This window comes from Schistocerca piceifrons, chromosome 6, assembly GCF_021461385.2.
Source record: "Schistocerca piceifrons isolate TAMUIC-IGC-003096 chromosome 6, iqSchPice1.1, whole genome shotgun sequence".
Classification (NCBI taxonomy): domain Eukaryota; kingdom Metazoa; phylum Arthropoda; class Insecta; order Orthoptera; family Acrididae; genus Schistocerca; species Schistocerca piceifrons.
In genome coordinates this window covers 213,543,917-213,565,253 of record NC_060143.1, presented here as the reverse complement: position 1 = coordinate 213,565,253, position 21,337 = coordinate 213,543,917, and the positions used below count along the sequence as shown (strand labels likewise).

The 21,337-nt window shown below is 42.3% G+C and overlaps 1 non-coding gene across 1 annotated transcript; it reads right to left on the bottom strand.

The window, feature by feature from the left end:
- Positions 1 to 13,788: 13,788 nt before the first annotated feature.
- Trnat-ugu lies at positions 13,789 to 13,862 on the bottom strand. The gene has a single exon. It is a non-coding gene; the product is annotated as a tRNA-Thr (tRNA).
- Positions 13,863 to 21,337: the final 7,475 nt, after the last annotated feature.

Here is a 21,337-nt window from a genome sequence, read left to right as displayed (position 1 = left end):
TGTGTGTGTGTGTGTGTGTATGTGTTTGTGTTTGTGTGTGCGTGCGTGTGTGCGTGTAGAGAAAGAGAGAGAGAGAGAGAGAGAGAGAGAGAGAGAGAGAGAGAGAGAGAGAAGACAGACTGACAATGCATACCTTAAATTAAGCATAAAATAAAAAAAATGATCCATACCTCTTGATCAGTTTATGGTACTACAACTGTGCAACATGGTAGATCCATTGTCGTATTAACTAAAAGGGCAGGAGTATGGACGCATGTAGGTGACGTAAGCTCAACATAGCTTCTCCTCCTACACGCGTACGTCCTCTATATGTGATTTCGTAACATGAAAAAAAGTTTATAAATATAACTGTGCGTATCGTTGTCGTTATTGCCAAGTGGGAGATACGAGGGCATTACAAAATTATATATCAATTAACATATTCCTTAAGACAACGGGCTCTGCATGATAAAATAACTGCTGTAGCAACAAGAAAGCAAAATTTCTTCCAAGATGACAATGCATAACATGATTTTGCATATTAAGTCTGAGAGGGTATATCGTAGAAAGTTATGACGACCATCAGCGTCTCTCTTTTTTCGGCAGCAGCATTATTTTACGTCGCTGGTTTTTTGTATGACGTCGACGACGCGGCTTAACGGCTCACTGCGTGTATAGGCAGCTTGTCCCGTGACAAGACTTAGTGAGCACGTAAGTTCCAGGAATATCGGGCTCGAATTCGACAGATTTCTGTGCGGGCGCAAATTACACTAGGCGCAATCTTCATACGTGTGGCAGTAGGCAGCCATGTGACAGTCACAGCAGTGAGGTGGTGGGCACGAGCCACATAGCTGTATGGAATCAGCGCGCTAAGATGGGACCTCCAAGTCACCAGCCCAGCAATGCTATCCATTAGACCACAGAGACGACCACTGAAAGACTGAATGGTGTAGATGCATGTAAACTGCGAAGATTTGTGTGTGTTGAGGCACTGCAGTGGTAAAATTCATGGGTTACGGATATGCACATACAGGGTGGTCCATTGATAGTGACCGGGCAAAATATCTCACAAAATAAGCATCAAAGGAAAAAACTACAAAGAACGAAACTTGTCTAGCTTGAAGGAGGAAACCAGATGGCGCTATGGTTGGCCCGCTAGATGGCGCTGCCATAGGTCAAACGGATATCAACTGCGTTTTTTTTTAAAAGTAGGAACCCTCATTTTTATTACATATTTGTGTAGTACGTAAAGAAGTATGAATGTTTTAGTTGGACAAGTTTTTTAGCTTTGTGATAGATGGCGCTGTAATAGCCACAAACGGATATGTACGTGGTATCACGTAACATTCCGTCAGTGCGGAAGGTATTTCCTTCGTGATACATTACCCGTGTTAAAATGGACCGTTTACCAATTGCGGAAAAGGTCGATATCGTGTTGATGTATGGCTATTCTGATCAAAATGCCCAACGGGCGTGTGCTATGTAGGTTGCTCGGTATCCTGGACGACATCATCCAAGTGCCCGGAGCGTTCGCCGGATAGTTACGTTATTTATGGAAACAGGAAGTGTTCAGCCACATGTGAAACGTCAGCCACGACCTGCAACAAATGATGATGTCCAAGTAGGTGTTTTAGCTGCTGTCGTGGCTAATCCGCACATCAGTAGCAGACAAATTGTGCGGGAATCGGGAATCTCAAAAACGTCGGTGTTGAGAGTGCTACATCAACATCGATTGCACCCGTACCATATTTCTATGCACCAGGAATTGCATGGCGACGACTTTGAACGCCGTGTACAGTTCTGCCACTGAACACAAGAGAAATTACGGGACGATGACAGATTTTTTGCACGCGTTCTATTTAGCGACGAAGCGTCACACACCAACAGCGGTAACGTAAACCGGCATAATATGCACTATTGGGCAACGGAAAATCCACGATGGCTGCGAGAAATGGAACTTCAGTGACCTTGGCGGGTTAATGTATGGTGCGGTTTTATGGGAGGAAGGGTAATTGGCCCCCGTTTTTCGACGGCAGTCTAAACGGTGCAATGTATGGTGATATCCTACGTAATGTTCTACCTATGTTACTACAAGATGTTTCACTGCATGACAGAATGACGATGTACTTCCAACATGATGGATGTCCGGCACATAGCTCGCGTGCGGTTGAAGTGGTATTGAATAGCATATTTCATGACAGGTGGATTGGTCGTCGAAGCCCCATACCATGGCCCGCACGTTCACCGGATCTGACGTCCCCGGATTTCTTTCTATAGGGAAAGTGGAAGGACATTTGCTATCGTGATCCACCGACAACGCCTGACAATATGCGTCAGCGCATTATCAATGCATGTGCGAACATTACGGAAGGCGAACTACACGCTGTTGAGAGGAATGTCGTTACACTTATTACCAAATGCATTGAGGTTGACGGACATCATTTTGAGCATTTATTGCATTAATGTAGTATTTACAGGTAATCACGCCGTAACAGCATGCTTTCTCAGAAATGATAAGTTCACAAAGGTACATGAATCACATTGGAACAATCGAAATAAAATATTCAAACGTACCTACGTTCTGTATTTTAATTTAAAAAATCTACCTGTTACCAACTGTTCGTCTAAAATTGTGAGTCATATGTTTGTGACTATTACAGCGCCATCTATCACAAAGCGAAAAAAATGGTCCAACTAAAACATTCATATTTCTTTACGTACTAAACGGATATGTAATAAAAATGGAGGTTCCTATTTTAAAAAACGCAGTTGATGTCCGTTTGACCTATGGCAGCCCCATCTATCGGGCCAACCATAGCACCATCTGGTTTCCCCCATCGAGTTAGACAGGTTTCGTTCTTTGTAGTTTTTTCGTTTGATGCTTATTTCGTAAGATATTTGGCCCGGTCACGATCAGTGGACCACCCTGTATACAGATGGCGGTTGTATTGCGTACGCAAGGTAGGATAGGGCAGTGCATTGCCAAAACTGTCATTTGTATTCAGGTTATTAATATGAAATGGTGAATTAACAGGCCCTGAACGCGGAATGGTGGTTGAAGCTAGAAGCATGGGACATTCCATTCGTAAATCGTAAGCGAATTCGATGTTCCGAGATCCACAGCGTCAAGATTGTGCCAACGATCCCAAATTTTAGGCATTATCTCTCACCAGGAACAATGCAGTGGCCGACGTCCTTCATTTATCGTCCGAGAGCATTGGCGTTTACGTAGAATTGTCAGTTCTAATAGACAAGCAACATTGCGCAAAATAACCACAGAAATCGATGTGGAGCGGGCGACGAACGTATGCGTTAGGACCATATTAGATGGACCCTACACGACTGGAAAACCGTGGCGTCGTTAGGTGAGTTCCAATTTCAGTTGGCAGCAGAGAATGGCACTACTTGAGTGTGGCGCAGACCCCACGAAGCCGTGGATCTAGGTTGACAACAAGGCACTGTGCAAGCTGGTGGTGGTTTCATAATGGTATGGGCTCCGTTTACATGCAGTGGACTTTATCTGATGGTCCAGCTGAATCTATCGTTGACTAGAAAAGATTACACGTGACTACCTGGAGACCATGTGCAGCCATTCAACGATGGAATTTTAATAGATGGCAATGTTGCTCGCGATTTATTTAAAGAACAATTCGAGACAATTATTTGGCCACCCGGATCACCCAACATGAATCACATCGAACATTTATGGAACGTAAACGACAGGTCAGTTCTTTCACAAACACATGCACTGACAATGTTTTCCCAATAATTGACGCTACAGAGGCAGCGCGTCTCAATATTTCTGCACAGGACTTCCAGCGACTTGTTGAGCCCATGACACGTCGAGCTGCTGTACTGCGCCGAACAAAAGGAAGTCCTGCACGATATTAGGAAGTATGCTGTAGGAGTTTGGAAAGCAGAAAGGTGGAAGAAGTATATAGAAGGTCTATAAAAAGGTGATGTACTTGAGGACAATATCATGAAAATGGAAGAGGATGTAGATGAAGATGAAAAGGAAGATGCGATACTGCGTGAAGAGTTTGTCAGAGCACTGAAAGACCTGAGTCAAAACAAGGCCCCGGGAGTAGATAACATTCCATTAGAACTACTGACGGCCTTGGGAGAGCCAGTCCTGACAAAACTCTACCATCTGGTGAGCAAAATGTATGAGACAGGCGAAATACCCTCATACTTCAAGAAGAATATAATAATTCCAATCCCAAAGAAAGCAGGTGTTGACAGATGAGGAAATTACCGAACTATCAGTTTAATAAGGCAAGGCTGCAAAATACTAACACAGACGAATGGAAAAACTGGTAGAAGCCGACCTCGGGGAAGATCAGTTTGGATTCCGTAGAAATATAGGAACACGTGAGGCAATACTTATCCTACGACTTATCTTAGAAGCTATATTAAGAAAAGGCAAACCTACGTTTCTAGGATTTATAGCTTAGAGAAAGTTTTTGACAATATTGATTGGAATACTCTCTTTCAAATTCTGATGGTGGCAGGGGTAAAATACAGGGAGCGAAAGGCTAATTGCAATTTGTACAGAAACCAGATGGCAGTTATAAGAGTCGAGGGACATGAAAGGGAAGCAGTGGTTGGGAAGGGAGTGAGACAGGGTTGTAGCCTCTCCCCGATGTTATTCAACCTGTATATTGAGCAAGCAGTAAAGGAAACAAAAGAAAAATTCGGAGTAGGTATTAACATCCATGGAGAAGAAATAAGAACTTTAAGGTTCGCAGATGACATTGTAATTCTGTCAGAGACAGCAAAGGACTTGGAAGAGCAGTTGAACGGAACGAACAGTGTCTTGAAAGGAGAACATAAGAAGAACATCAACAAAAGCAAAACGAGGATAATGTAATGTAGTCGAATCAAATCGGGTGATGCTGTGGGAATTAGATTAGGAAATGAGACGCTTAAAGTAGTAAATGAGTTTTGCTATTTGGGGAGCAAAATAACTGATGATGGTCGAAGTAGAGAGGATATAAAATGTAGACTGGCAATGGCAAGGAAAGGGTTTCTGAAGAGGAGAAATTTGTTAACATCGAGTATAGATTTAAGTGTCAGGAAGTCGTTTCTGAGACTATTTGTATGGAGTGTAGCCAGGTATGGAAGTGAAACATGGACGATAAATACTTTGGACAAGAAGACAATAGAAGGTTTCGAAATGTGGTGCTACAGAAGAATGCTGAACATTAGATGGGTAGACCACATAACTAATGAGGAGGTTTTGAATAGAATTGGGGAGAAGAGGAGTTTGTGGCACATCTTGACTAGGAGAAGGAATCGGTTGGTAGGACATGTTCTGAGGCATCAAGGGATCACCAATTTAACAATGGAGGGCAGCGTGGAGGGTAAAAATCGTAGAGGGAGACCAAGAGATGAATACACTAAGCAGATTCAGAAGGATGTAGGCTGCAGTACGTACTGGGAGATGAAGTAGCTTGTACAGGATAGAATAGCATGGAGAGCTGCATCAAACCAGTCTCAAGACCGAAGACCCCAACAACAACAATAACTATGTGACTAGTTGTCTCTTGAGTGTACGTTGATCCAGAGAACCGGTTGTTAGACATAGCATGTGGCTGTGGAAATCGAATTGTTGTCTAGCAAGTGAGCAAGTGTGAGTATTGACTCCAATGTCAACAGGCGTGGAATTACTTACGAAGAGCAGCACTAGAGTGGAGAGTGGATGCGAAAGACGCGCAGAGCAGGCGGTACCTGTTGCGGCGGTGTCTAATAGAACTGTCAGGCGGCGCGCGGCGCGTGACAAACGGCCGCCCTCGCCGGAATTAATAAAAGTGTAGCCCCACGCGGCGGCAGCCGCAGACGGGTGCGGCCGAGCTGTCGCCGCACGCTGCGCGCCCAGCGGGGCGTTCCACCCCCTGCCGGCGCGGCCGCGGGCGGGCCACAGCTCCACGTGCGCCACTGGCCAGGCAGACTAGGGCGGGCTGCGCAAGTCAGCGGCCCGAGGTGGCTGGCGGGACACTACAAACTGGCTGTGTGACCTTACAAAATGGTCTCTAATATATGAGATAACAAAGCAAGTCTCCACAGACATACATGCAGAGCTCGAAAAAGTCATGGAATACCTCCTACTATCATGTCGTACCTCCATTTGCCGGCGTAGTTCAGCAAGTGCGCGGACATTTGCCACGCCGGACATTTGCCACACCGGACATTTGCCATGCCCGACATTTGCCATGCCCGACATTTGCCACGATTTTACCTGCTCCGAAGGGTTTGGTCCCTTGCCTCCCCCTCCTCCTTCTCATTGCTGTCACGCAGTAAAGGTATTTACTGAGCCTTTCCGGTGGTTTACTTAACATAAGCCCAGAATCTCTTTGGATTTTCTTCCACATTTCTAGAGAGACTTTCGTTGCGGAAGCTATTAAATGCATCTCGCATTGAAATCCGCACCAAATTTCGAGCCTCAGTAAAACTTCGCCAGTCTTAGAGATTTTGCGTTCGTCTAAATTATACGTGCCTTTTTCGGTGCTCCTGCAGCAGCTTTCGTCTCTTATTAATTTAGTTGGTATGAATCTCTCGAGTGCTGTTGATACTATTTCTTTGAACTTAAGCCACATATGGTCTTCACTTACCTAGTTTGGAAGGATTGGAGACTGTCTCTTAGAAAGACGTCACGTCAACCGAATTTTTAACTGCTTTTATGTTGTTGTTGTGGTCTTCAGTCCTGAGACTGGTTTGATGCAACTCTCCATGCTACCCTATCCTGTGCAAGCTTCTTCATCTCCCAGTACTTACTGCAACCTACATCCTTCTGAATCTGCTTAGTGTATTCATCTCTTGGTCTCCCTCTACGATTTTTACCCTCCACGCCGCCCTCCAATGCTAAATTTGTGATCCCTTGATGCCTCAGAACATGTCCTACTAACCGGTCCCTTCTTTTTGTCAAGTTGTGCCACAAACTCCTCTTCTCCCCAATTTTATTCAATACATCATCATTAGTTATGTAATCTACCCATCTAATCTTCAGCATTCTTCTGTAGCACCACATTTCGAAAGCTTCCATTCTCTCCTTGTCCAAACTATTTATCGTCCACGTTTCGTTTCCATACATGGCTACATACAAATAGCTGCTTTTATACATAGATATATTTCGCGTTTAGTTTTGGTGAATTTCTTTGTTACGGAATTGAGCCTCCCTACGACTGTGTGTTCACTAATCCCTGTATCCGTCGTGATGCTCAGGATTATTTGTGACTAAGAGGTCAAGTGTGTTTTCGAAACAATTTACAATTTGAATGGCCTCGTGAACTAATTGTTCAAAATAATTTTTAAAAAAGGCATTTAGAACAATTAAGGAAGTTGTTTTTTATCTACAATAGGCTCTGAAAATGTATTTTTGTCAACATACGGAAGGTAGATTGAAGTCACTGCTAACCATAATTGTATGAGTAGCGTACCTATTTGTGATGAGACTCAAATCTTCTTTGAACTGTTCAGCAACTGTTTCATTTGAGACCGGGGGTCGGTAAAAGGAGCCAGTTATTAATTTATTCCGGTTGTCGAATATAACCTCTGCCCATACTAAGTCACAGGAACTATCTGTTTCAATGTCGCTTGTGAGCTGAAAAACACATTACATTATTTTTCCTTAAGTTGAACTTCTTGTTTCTGTTGTAGTGCAGATCATCACAATTACGGCTTTTTCCTCCAAGCCTGCCGTTGTGACCGAGCGGTTCTAGGCACGTCAGTCCGGAACCGCGCTGCTGCTACGGTCGCAGGTTCGAATCCTGCCTCGGGCATGAATGTGTGTGCTGTCCTTAGGTTAGTTAGGTTTAAGTAGTTCTAATTCTAGGGGACTGATGACCTCAGATGTTAAGTCCCATAGTGCTCAGAGCCATATGAACCATTTTTTTTCCCTCCAAAATCTAGGATCCTTTTTCTGTGACCCTATAAATACCAGAGCTAAACAACGTAGAACAACAACGTACGTTGTAAGCATAGCATGCTGTATTACTTCATGTCCTTATTTCTAACGTCGACTTTAGATGACATGTCAATCGTAGATGTTCTTATCTCTATTTAGTGAACGTATCTTCAGTCATGTTTTGAACATTGTCCCGCTACACTTTATTAACTAATGTTTCGCCGCAAGGGATATCGGATTTTTGAGAGTAAATTAATATCGAGTATGTCGTTCTTCTTTTCAAACATTCACATTTCCATTTCTTCTTTCCTTATTGCCTTTTGGACAGGCAGTTGTAGTAATTAAAATAGGTACAAATGCAGTGATCAAAAAGAAATGATTTGCGTACATTTGCATTCTCTTTACATCGTTCCTTTCTTTTTGCTCCCCTGCCGATGGACTATTTCTATCACAATCAGTAAGCGTGAAAGGAAGCTACCGTACAGACAGATAGATCTATATTTATACTTGGCAGAACTAATTACATACTGACATAATAGAGTTGGTATTGCTTTCGTTTCCCAAAAGTTATAAATGTTTCGATTTCTGAAAAGAAGCTCTGTATTTCTCCAAGATGTCAAAGAGCAAGGTCCCTTACGTACTGGTTGTATCGAGTAAGATGAGGAGACGGCTGTTTGAAAGCGGACAGAAGTAGTACGAGGAAAGGCGTCCCTTACCTGAGGGATCTCTACTCAAGCTACCTAGCGAAGGGGCAAGTGTGGCAAACGTCAGGCGTGGCAAAAGTCCGCCATTCGTTCAGCAACTCGACAGGGCATGGCCTCAACAAGCAGTTCTGAGTTCCCTGCAAAAATGTTGAGACATGTTGCAACTATAGCTGCCCTAAACTGGAAAACTGTTGCCAGTGCATGAGTTTGTGGAAAAAAATGACCTCTCGATTACGTTCCACAAATGTTGGATGACATTCATGTCAGTCGATCTAGGTGGCCATATCATTCACTCTAATTTCCTAGAAAGTTCTTCGAAGCAGTCACCAGCAATTGTGGTCCAGTGACACGGTGTGAAGTCCATGAATGGCTGCAAACGGTCGCCAAGTAGCCAAACATAGCCATTTCCGGGTAGTGATCGGTTCACATGGTCCACAGGATCCTTTCCATTCCACATCAACACAGCCCGCACTATTATGGAGCCACCAACAACCTGCAGAGTGCGTTGTTGACAACCTGGGTCCATGTGTTCATGACGTCTGCGTCACAGTCGAACCCCATCATCAGCTCTTACCAACTGCAGTCGGGACATATGTGCATGGCCACGGTTTTTCAGTCGTCTAGGATTCAAGCAATATGGCCACGAGCTCAGAACAGGCGCTGCAGGCGATGTCGTGCTATTAGCAAAGGCACTCGCGTCGGTCGTCTGCTGCCATAGCCCGTTAAAGCCACATTTCATCGCACTGTCTTAACGGATACGTTCAGCGTACGTCCAACAGTGATTTCTGCGGTTATTTCACGTAGTGCTGCTTGTCTGTTAGGAGTGACAACTCTACACAAACCCCGCTGCTCTCGGTCGTGACGTGAAGGCTGTCGGCCATGCATTGTCCGCGGTGAGATGTAATGTCTGAAATTTTGTACTCCCGGCACACCCTTGACACTGTGGACTTCGGAATATTGAGTTGCCTAAAGATTTCCGAAATAGAAACGCCCATTCATCTATCTCCAACTGCCATTAACCGTTCAAAGCCCGTTAACTCAAGTCTTGTAACCATAATCACATCGGAAACCTTTTCACGTAAATCAACAGACTACAAATGACGTCTCCAACAATGCAGTACCCTTTTCTACCTTGTGTACGCAATAATACCGCCGTCTGTGTAAGTGTCTATCGCTATGCTTTGACTTTTGTCACCTCGGTGTATAGCGTAATGTGGCAGACCAAGACCCACTAAACTGATGTGGGCGATACTGTGTACACTAGACAACCTGTGTCACACTCTGTTTCGTTACACAGATATCAAACTCATATATCAGTCTATCCATATACGTTAGTTTTTTTTTATCATTGGCTGCAAGGTAATTCCTTTGTCAGATATGTAAAACGTCAATAAATCAGACACGTAAAATTTCCTCTGGTTTTTTTTATTCGTTCTGGGCAAGCAATAAGCTTGTCATTTCAGCTGTTCTTTTCTCTGAACTTTAACTGCTGCTCAATGCTCCAGCATTCGTTTTTGGTGTTGCTACATTCTCTCTTTGCCCCACGCGTTCCCTGTCTTCAATTTCGGCTTTATCTGAAAAACATTGAGTGATCGTTGTTTTTCGTTAAGGTATTACACTCCTGAATGGCTTTAGGAGAAATTTCCACTTTTCGTAGACCTTTTTCAACTTCTGTGAACTATGACCATTTGATTTTCTTATTTTGAATGTAGGTTAAAATTCTTTTAGTTATCCTACATGGTCTTATTCGTGTCATGTGGCCATAAAAGTTAATATTTTTTATCATGTTTAACAAAGCCTCTTACATGTTTATCTGTCTGTTCCATATAAGTTTTGCAGTTGATTTTAAACTGAATTCCCCATGACTATAGTCTTCAACTTTGTAACGTACATCAGAACTGGATGGCAGTGCAATATCAATCCGTTTTCTTAACTTTCTGATCTGTAGGAGTGAGGCCGGGAGTGAAAAAAGTTAGTACTGGTTGACATCTCGTCTGCCCTGAGAGACCAACAGGTTGTGCACATAGTATGGGGTTGCACTGCAGGCGCTATGTGAGCGGACGAGTATGACTGAGCAATGGGGCGCGGGTGGGGGAATTCACAGCGTTTTCGTGAGATATAAATATGAGGAGTCAAAGTGGTGCTCGAGCAAGGTGAAGAGAAACTGGAATAACCCTTAAATTAACAATGTGTTCCTATTGTAACTCATCAAAATGGCTGAAATCCACTGAAACATTTCACAAAAATAACAATAAACAGAAAATAACTTTTAAATAAATATGAATTTTTAATATGCCAGTTTTTTAATTTTTCCCGTTTTATTCCCTTCCAGTATTTAGGAACGTACGAGTAATATATTAGACATGCCTTGTTCTCCACTGAGGTTTGGGCAAAGTCTCACAACAAAATATATATTTAACGGGAATGAACCCCATTGCTCACGCCAGTAAATTCGGTCACCTGACTCCACCTGACAATGTAATCTTGCAGAGCTTTAGCCCAAAACAATTATGAGTCAGCCATTAACTAAATTATAAACCCGTGCCGGCCGGTGTGGCCGTGCGGTTCTAGGCGCTTCAGTCTGGAACCGCGTGACCGCTACGGTCGCAGGTTCGAATCCTGCCTCGGGCATGGATGTGTGTGTCGTCCTTAGGTTAGTTAGGTTTAAGTAGTTCTAAGTTCTAGGGGACTGATGACCACAGATGTTAAGTCCCATAGTGCTCAGAGCCATTTATAAACCCGTGTAGTTATGGATTTTGTAAGTCAGTGCAGCAAATGCTTTCATCACCCTCCTCATTTGATTGCCTGCCGCCTTTCATTGAGTTATCGGTTGTGCTTAGTTGTTAAGTTCAAAATATACCTAATTTATTGAATGCATACATATTCGGGCCATCTACCACCACCTGTTATTGTCTATACGAGGCAGTGAATCAGAGAGGACAGTACGAGTGTTAGCCACTACAAAAACTTTAATGCCCATCTTCAGGAAACGATTGCGTATACTACTCGATGAACAATAAAGTCGTATCAGTCGGATTCCACCCACACAGAAGTAAAACCAACAAAAACGGTATGTTTTCAAGTTATCGCGGAGAATCTTCTGAGACTGACTGGAATAACGCGCGGTGAGGGCATTCACGCTGTCTGGCTGTCATGTGCGAGCTCTTGTTTCAACAGTGACAGATCACTGATGTGCCGTGTACCCAGAGTATTTTCCAGTCTTTTGCACAGAGTACCGTCGCTAGCTAGCAAGGCTCTCGGCTTTTCGCCAGATCGGTGAGACCAGAGTGGGTAATTTTAGGCCTGCTAGCTTTTTATGAACTGCCGTGCGTGAGTGCTTTACCTAGGAAAGACAGTAAACGGCAGCACTCGGCGTCTGGTGTCGGCATTTGGGTGTCGGGGGTGGCGTCGGGCGCCCCAAGGAGGCGGAGGCGGCGGCAGGTGCTCGGCATACTTGCGCTGGCCCCACCCACGCAATCAGGCGGCACGCAGCATGCACGGAGCACGCAGCACGCACCTCACTGCTGCCGGTCGGCATGGCGGCCTCGGATACTCGTTGCTCCGCACACTGGCCCCTCGACCCCAACGAGACCCAGCGTCTTTCCTGAACCGGTTGCAGTCGGGAATCAAAGGGATACTTCGTGCGCTGCCTAAGCAGACGACTCCAGGTTGGTGCAGCACCCGAAAACACATTTTGGGTATTATACCACAAGGCTAGTGTTTGATGCGATTTTGTCATATGATGACATGATGGAGTCCGTGGCTGTTGTTTGAAGACAAATGCTGATGGTGTTAGGACAGCAAGTAGCCACAAATTTACTTTCAGTTCCTTTCTTCAAAGGCTACCGTTACCTGTTTCGAATCGTTGCGATTCATCCTCAGACGGTTTACATGCTTTCTTTATAACATGGGTGTGTTTTTTACATATTAATTGTCTTAAAATATAAATAATACATAATTATAAACACGCCACACACAGATGGTTGCGTTACACGTTTTCGTCGCATGTGAGTTACGTGAAACGTCGGTTTCGAATGTTTGTTTTCATAAAATTCTTCCAGCAGATGTAAATGCATTCCCACTGGATTCTTATTGTTGCACACGTAAATTGTTCTCACTGAACACTTAAAAAAAATCAATGTCTCTGTACTAGTGTAAAAGGCATTGTGTAAATGAATATATGATCCTTTCCAAACATAGGACATCATCGTCAAATGTTACGATAAATCATAGCATCTGTGATACTCATATTTTTGTAAGCTCTTTGTATGTATCAAAACATTTGCTGCGTGGTGGAAATCATCTCAGTGACAAATCTTAAGGGTTCAGTGGTAACAATTGACGTGTGCAACAATAAGAATGCAGTTGGAATGCATTTACATCTGCTGGACGAATTTTATGAAAACAAACATTCGAAACCGACGTTTCACGTAAGTCACATGCAACGAAAATCTGTAAGGCAACCATCTGTGTGTGGCGTGTTTGTAATTATGTATTATTTATATTTTAGGACAATTAATATGTAAAAAACGCACCACATGTTATAAAGGAACCATGTAAGCCGTCTGAGGATGAATCACAACGATTCGAAACTGGTAACGGTAGCCTTTGAATAAAGGAACTGAAAGTAAATTTGTGGCTGGTTGCTGTCCTAACACCATCAAAGGCTAGTGTTTACTTCAGGCTAGAACTCTGGAAATTTCCAAAAACTGTTTTTTGTTGATTTAAAATGTAAGGGCGGTAACGTTAAGAGTGCAATGGAAATCCCATGGTTATATGCAGAGAAGAGAGCGGATAGGCGGAAGGAGTACTTTGAAGGCCTCTGTAAGGGGACGACTTGTCTCTTGGCGAGATAGAAAAAAGAACAGCAGTTGACAGGGAAAATACAGAGGATCCAGTATTAGAGTCAGAATTTAAAAGAGCTTTGGAAGGCTTAGGACCAAATAAGGCAGAAAGGATAGATAACATTCCATCGGAATTTCTAAAATCACTAGGCAGACCGGAAATAAAAACCGACTATTCCCGTTGGTGTGTAGAATGTATTAAACTGGCGGGATAACATGAGAGTTTCGGTAAAGCATCAGCCACACAATTCCGAAGACTGCGAGACCTGACAAGAGCGGGAATGAAATGATAATTAAATCAAGATCCTGAGCTGTCGACAGGCGTTGATATACATCAATGGGAACAGTTGAAAATGTGTACCCCGACCGGGACTCGAACCCGGGATCTCCTGCATACATGGCAGACGCTCTATCCATCTGAGCCACCGAGGCCACAGGGGATAGTGCGACTGTAGCAATTTTTCCCTTTTACTCTCCCCGTCGGACATACGGGGATCGTGCAAGGGATAAATCCCTGCAGTCACACTATCCTCTGTGCCCTCGGTGGCTGAGATGGATAGAGCGTCTGCCATGTAAGCAAGAGATACCGGGTTCGAGTCCCGGTCGGGCCACACATTTTCAACTGTCGCCGTTGATGTATATCAACGCCTGTCGACAGCATACAGTCTTAATTTAATTATCATTTCATTCTAAGAGAGCTGCATGGTCACCGATGGTATCCGTTCCAAGTTTCTGACAGGAAAAGTAGTAGCAGTAGCTTTATTCATCAGTAGATCTCTTTTTACAAGGATATAGGACATGTCAAAATATTTACAGGTTCAGACCAATTCTTAAACATACACATACACATACACATACATAATTCTTAAACATACACATTTACAGACTTCTAGTTTGAGACGATCATTGGATTTACTCATGGTATACAATACTTTTTATTACAAATAACTTATTAAATAATGTAATGCCACAATGTTCACTCGTATCTCACTATCAGTCATTGCACACACTATACACACATTGTTTCATAACACTACACTCACCACACACAAACAAGCACACACTGGTGATCTCTAGGCCATTTTCTGTGCCACAGCTTCCCATTTGCTATCCTGAAAAACTGAATCAGGATCCCTCTCTAACGAGTGAGATGTTGAGCTCAGTAAGAGGAAGAGGTGTTAGTATTGTGCAATGCATAGCTTAGGGGTAAGTTTTTCTAGAAAAGGAAAGCGGAAGGAAAGATACATAGTGCGAAGGTGTTTTGTGAGAAGTTGTCGTTTTATAATCATTATTATTATTTATTTGTATAACATTTTTTTACCAAATCCCTACTCTGTTTTATCTAAGTAATCCTGTAAGTAGGCTGTTTAGGTTTTTATGTTGGTAACGCCACGTAGCGCTCTGTATGAAAATCAGTGACTGTGCTGTGTGCACAGTCTGTGGCTGGTTGGACTCATTGTTGGAATATTCGCTTGTGAAGTGTTGGGCAGTTGGATGTGAACAGCGCGTAGCGTTGGGCTGTTGGAGGTGAGCCGCCAGCAGTGGTGTATGTTCTAAGTTTAGGGAACTGATGACCTCAGATGTTAAGTCCCGCAGTGCTTAGAGCAATTTGAACTTAAATATGTTAACTAGACAAATGTATTCCCGAAATGTCATTACTCTATATTAATTATTTTTCGGTGTTGCGTTTTTTTCCTTCAGTGTATGTCGTATACCGAAAAAATATTCCAGCCATTATGTACGTTGTTCTCGATCATCACCCTTGACACTTACCGCCTTTATGAGTGTAGCTCTTGGTTTACAGTAATTTCTGCTATCGTTGCTGAAAGAGAAAACTAAGGGTACCTATCGGAAACAGCATCTCAAGGAAACAGGGACGTTTGGGCTCTCTTTATGAAGTGTTTGGAAGCTTACTCATGGTGTGTCTATTCGTTACAGCAGATATGAGGCACACATTATTGGTAACGAACATTTTTTTTTTTTTTGTCTTTTCATCGCACTCAAGGTCGAAGATAGGCCATACCATTCCCGATATCTTTGTGCGCGGGAAGACTGCTGAATAAGTATACTGTGCCCACCAACCTTACGTATACATTCACCTTACGTAATGCAGTTATGTTTTAAACATATTGTCTGTGAATTAGTACGTGCTACGTATTGCCATTACAGATTTATTGCATCTGGTTGACATCTGTGGAATGTACCGATGCCATGGTTTCTACTAGTCGGTGTCAAGTTACGCAAAGTGGTCGGTAAGAGCACTGACGCAGTATCATAAAGTCAAGCGTTATAACAGGATATTCTAGGGGTGTTGAAGATAAGATCCCAAAGTCTGGTACTGCCTCTAGTAACCTTGGTATGTTCTCGTACAAGATGTCGCATATTGGAGAACCGTCGATGTATTTCACAGCGAAACGCATTCCTCTTCATGAAAGTCCAGTTAGCATGCTCCTTTTTCAATTGTAAATCTGACGACACTACGAATTATTTAGGAAAAAGGGAGACGTTTCACCGAAAGGCAGAAGCGCTGCATCGTAGATAGGTACACAAAAGGTAAAGCGCTTGGCTAGCCTTAGGAATGGGCTTCCTTTTTCAAGCTGGTAGGAAAAACATGCACATAAAGACACACACAGTCATTCACATGCAGGGAGACAGGAGTGTGTATGTTTTGTCTATCTAGCTTGGAAAAGGAAGTACATTCCGAAAGCTATCCGAGCTCTTTACGTTTTGTTTGTGTACTACCGACGACACACCGCTTTCGCCTTTCGGTGAATCGTCTCTTTTGTTCCTAAATATTTCGTAAGTGACGACACTGTTGGTTCAACAATCACCGTGTGCTGGAGAGCCCATTTGAAAATTTCAGTCTCTAAGTGGGACGTTGTGCTTTCAGCAGCGTTATTCTGTGCTGTTAGTTGCGGTATAAATTTCCGCTTATCCTTCTTCACAGGAAGGTAAAGTCTAAATAAGGTATAAGTGTTAAATGCCTTGTCGTCTGCTAGTGGTTTCAAAGCTTTTAATACATTTCTTGTAAATAGAGGGATGAACCTAATTTTTGGACTATATGGACTAATTTCGTTGTAATAGTCTTTTATCGACTCATAATACCTTGAATAACAGAAAAGATGTCTATGAGTAGAGAAATAAAGTAGCAGTGATATAAGAGGAGCTGAAATGTTTCACGTCTTGCTGGAATCCGGTGAGACAGAACGGTCAACAAAAAACGCAAGAGCGTGTCACTGGTTCAGGTAAAAACACTCCACTTTCTAGGAAACTGAATGGTTTCTGGATTCCCGGTGAGTGTTGCCACACTTTGTTTGGGCACAATGTCAGCGGAAACGGTGCCAGTCAGAAGTGCCGCGGAGAAAGCTATCATTAGCGTAACATCCGTCAACAGAAGTGGAAAGTGTCGTTTGCAAAATCGGACACTTCCTCAATAACACGACGCGGCCATCAAGTCGTGTCCTAGTGTCTCGGAACCACTTCCAGAATACTTGGAGTAAATAAGCGTGACGAGAAGCAGTGAGATTAAGTTCCATGATGTGAGACACACTATTTAAATCTCGGAAATAAAACAGAGCGGTCGTGTACAGGTTGGGAGATCATATTTTTTGGGGGTTTCAGTTTTGTACCAACAATTTTGATTTACTTCACTTCCCTTTTCATGCAAGAAAATTTCAAGCCAGTTGATACGATTTACTTTTTTCTCGTTTCCTGATAAAATACATTCATCATAGAATGCGTGGTCGATAACATATCATGAAGCACGCAATCTCAGGAAACTATCGCCACTCGACACAATAAGAAACATATTACCGGAATGTTTGAAAAAAATAAAAATGGTTCAAGTGGCTCTAAGCACTATGGAACTTAACATCTGGGGTCATCAGTCCCTTGGACTTAGAACTACTTAAACCTAACTAACCTAACGACATCACACACACCCATGCCAGAGGCAGGATTCGAACCTACGACCGTAGCAGCAGCGCGGTTGCGGACTGAAGCACCTAGAACCGCTAGGCCACAGCGGCCGGGGAATGTTTGCACTTAGGTGCTTCATTTGTTTGTGGTTTAGTTCATCAGAAACATAAACAACTTGAAGTACATCCCGATGAATGTGACAGGGTCGGTTAAGCCATTAGTGAAGTATCGGGCAGAGTCAGTGTTTTTTGACAGTACTATTGTCAGTAGGAAAATAGCTTCGCAGATTTACGGGTGACAGACAAATCTTCCAACTGGTATAATGGATGCTAGTCCCCAATGAACGTGAAAATTTTATCAAATATAACATAGCAACTATCACCAAGATACAACAATCAATATTCTTCTTGGGAGCATTAATTATACGCATCTGGAGAAAGTATGATGAAGCAATGAAAACATTGACAAACGTATAAAAACGTAAAACTCTATTAATAACTTAATAAAAAGTACTAATATTCCACAATAATATTTATTAGTTTGTTATGAACCGGCTTTCGGCTTCTTAGGGCATCGTCAGATAACAATGTTGATGAGATAGTCCACGCAACTTCAACGAGAATTCATAGCTTCACAGGGAATGCTGTACAAAGGCATGTGACATTGTATGACTTATAAGTTAACTGACGACGGCCTAAGAAGCAGAAAGCCGGTTCATAACGAACTAATAAATATTATTGTGGAACATTAATACTTTGTATTCACGTTATTAGTATGTCTGTGTTACGCCAAGAGTCGACGAAATATTCCATGAATATTACGAAGAACTCTGTTTATAGCGAGAAATTTGCGAACTTGTGGGGTAGAACTTGTGGCGTAGCTGTGAAGTAGAGAATTTCGCGAGCCTTGCTACAGAGTAGTGTTCTAGTGTCAGGGACTAACGGTGATTCGATGTGAAATAGGGAGAGAGATTCGGATCTAACGAGATAATTAGAAGCGGAACAAATATCGGATAACTGTGGGAAAGGAAATCGATCGAGTCCTTTTCAAAAGACTGCGAAATTTAGAAAAATAACGAAAAATTAAAAAAAAATCTTTATGGCCAGATGGGATTTGAGGCCTGGCCCTTCCCACTGCAGAACCAGTGCTCTTCCACTGCATCAGTTCGCTCAGTCTGAAGAAGAAACAAGCAAAACTTCGGATTTTTGGTGCTGCAAATGTAATCAGCCAATCTACTGGATTCGAGAAGGCTACGGAGATGATCAGACCAATTCAGTGACAATGGCTTCGCTACCATTTGGGTAAATTTTCTCACCGTCCCCAACATACACAAGTTCATTCCGTGACGTTGTTGCAAATTTCCAAGGTTTATCGAGAAACGTAAGTGTATCAATATGAGATAAGAGACTCTGGTCCGGAAATTGTAGGCGCAAATCTCTCTTATTCCTCTGACAGTGGAATACAAAGTACATCGGTCCAGTGTAGGTTGGTGTGAGTTAGGCAATTGTCAGAGGTGATATTATGGACCAAAATGAGAAAAAACGTCGAATAAACATGGGCTCTAAAATGCATACCTTAAGAGCTGCAAACATTTGTTCATCTTTGGTACCATAAAACAAATCTCTTTTACTTCAAGCTCTTTGGTTTCCTTATTTTTGGAGGAGGGCGATAGCAAGAACCAAAACAAGAAAAAAATGTCCACTAAATAAAACTCTAAAATGCATTGGCACTTGCTTAGTAGGAGAGGTGTGTTTCACAGTAGAGAAGATCAACAAGCCATACAACCTCTTCCAAAAATATGGAAACCAAAGAGCTTGCAGTAAAAGAGATGTGTTTTACAGTATCGAAGATGAACATGTGCTCATAGCTCGTAAGATATACATTTTAGAGTTCATGTTTAGTGGTAACCCATGTAAGTTGCATAGCCTGTGTCCTTAGCAGCAACAGTATCGGCGCATGCATTCCACTGTCAGAGGTATCAGAAAGGTTTTCACGAATGACTTTCTGCTCATTCGTTTCCGGACCAGGGTCCCTTATCTCAAATTAATACATTCGTCTTTGGCCATCATCCCTGAAAATTTACATCATAACGGAATCATCCTATATTTTAACCACTCTGCGTAACGAAAGGATAACGTCGATTACAGCTCATACGGTGGCACACAGACTTTTTTTCTCGCTCACGAATGAAAAGAGATCTGGTAACATGCTGTGGGATTTCACCATTGTGACTCAGCAAACTTTACACTGTCACACACCTGTAGTGAAGTACCACTTACTAAGTATGTAAATGTAGCGTAGCTTGCTTTTCATTTATCCCACGGTAGTTCCAGATAGAGAAATATCATTAATAATAAGGGCAGTGTTAAAACCACAGCCAGTCACTGCCATTTTACATTTTATCTGTCTCTAAATGTTTTGCAGTAAGAGCAGAAATTTTTGATTAGAAACCGTCAACCTGAAGTTCCCTTCCGTCCTCACAACATGACGTTGATAACCACAGAGCTTCAATGTTGAAAATATCTGCAAATGTCATCAAATACTCCTATTGTACTTCCAAACAAGATGTAGCGGGAAGGTTAAGTTACTAAACGTCTAGTGTCCAATGAGAAGGAGAGAAATCTGGGGCTCGTCACTGGTTGTTCATTTTTCATCACTCATATTATACCATCACACACAACATCGTTGTATTTTAGAAAGTAGGCTGCTGTTTCCGCCACTGCAAAACCATTCTTTCACAGTCAGAAAGACATTTGAACTCTCTGCGTCTGTAATTCTTTACTTCTCAGTTTTACGGGGACGCAATCTAAACAGGACTTTTCAGGCGGCCTTCCATGCTGAAATCATATTTCACTTATTCACTTATTTATAAATAAAAAGTCGGCATATAAAATTTATTTTCCAATTAATGCACAATGAAATAAATTTAAATTATGCTTTTAAAGCCGCCCGCGGTGGCCGAGCGGTTCTAGGCGCTTTAGTCTGGAACCGCGGGACCGCTACGGTCGCAGGTTCGAATCCTGCCTCGGGCACTGATGTGTGTGATGTCCTTAGGTTAGTTAAGTTTAAGTAGTTCTAAGTTCTAGGGGACTAATGATCTCACATGTTAAGTCCCATAGTAGTCCACTGAATCTGTCAGAAAAAAAGCCTGTACCTTGCAAAAGGTGTGGTAGAAGAGTTTATTTTTTTAACTCGTTCATATTGTTGGAAAGGTTAGAAACCGAAGTTCTGTCAACAAAATTTCTCTTGGGAAAACTTTCTGCAGTCAAAAAACTTCGAAAATTTCGGACTTTTTTCAGTTTTTTCAAAATATCTCAGTTTCATTTGCTTCTATCGCTTTGACGTCTATTTTATTTTTTAAAGAGCACAAAATTCTCTACATATTTGATTCTTACCATTTTTTTCTGCTCCCAGTATCTAAGGTGCTACAGCACGTCAAAAAATACCATTTTTTTCAAATTTCGAGCAAAGTGGCAAATTACCTAATTTTTAACACTGTTATTTCAGTTTCTATTTGTGTAGTATAAACATATTACTCATCATGTTATTCATTGGAATTTACCATCTCACTCTGCTGCAGGGCCAGGACAAACAACATCATATTCAGTAACTACGAACACATTCATTTCGGATTGCGTGAAGTTTATTTGTGTTACAATATGTAATAAGATTGCATGCAGGTGCCGTACATTTTCTACAGTTCATTGACGTTAATAATCAGTTATAATAAAAGGTATGTAGGAATTGTTCTTTAGCGGACAAAAGCGTATTTATTTTTTGGCCTTCGTTCCAGTGGAAGATGTGAAGTCAGGTGGACCAAGTAATTTTTTTGTCATTGATGGAGGGTACCTTAACCACAAAGTGACTTGGACTCGAAATGTTTGCTTCAAGTCAATAGCCCAAAGCTATGTTTCTTACGTACAACGTCATTTTGGATCTCAATTTGATATTGCATTTGATGGGTATCCGTGTGAGGGAGACAAATGTAG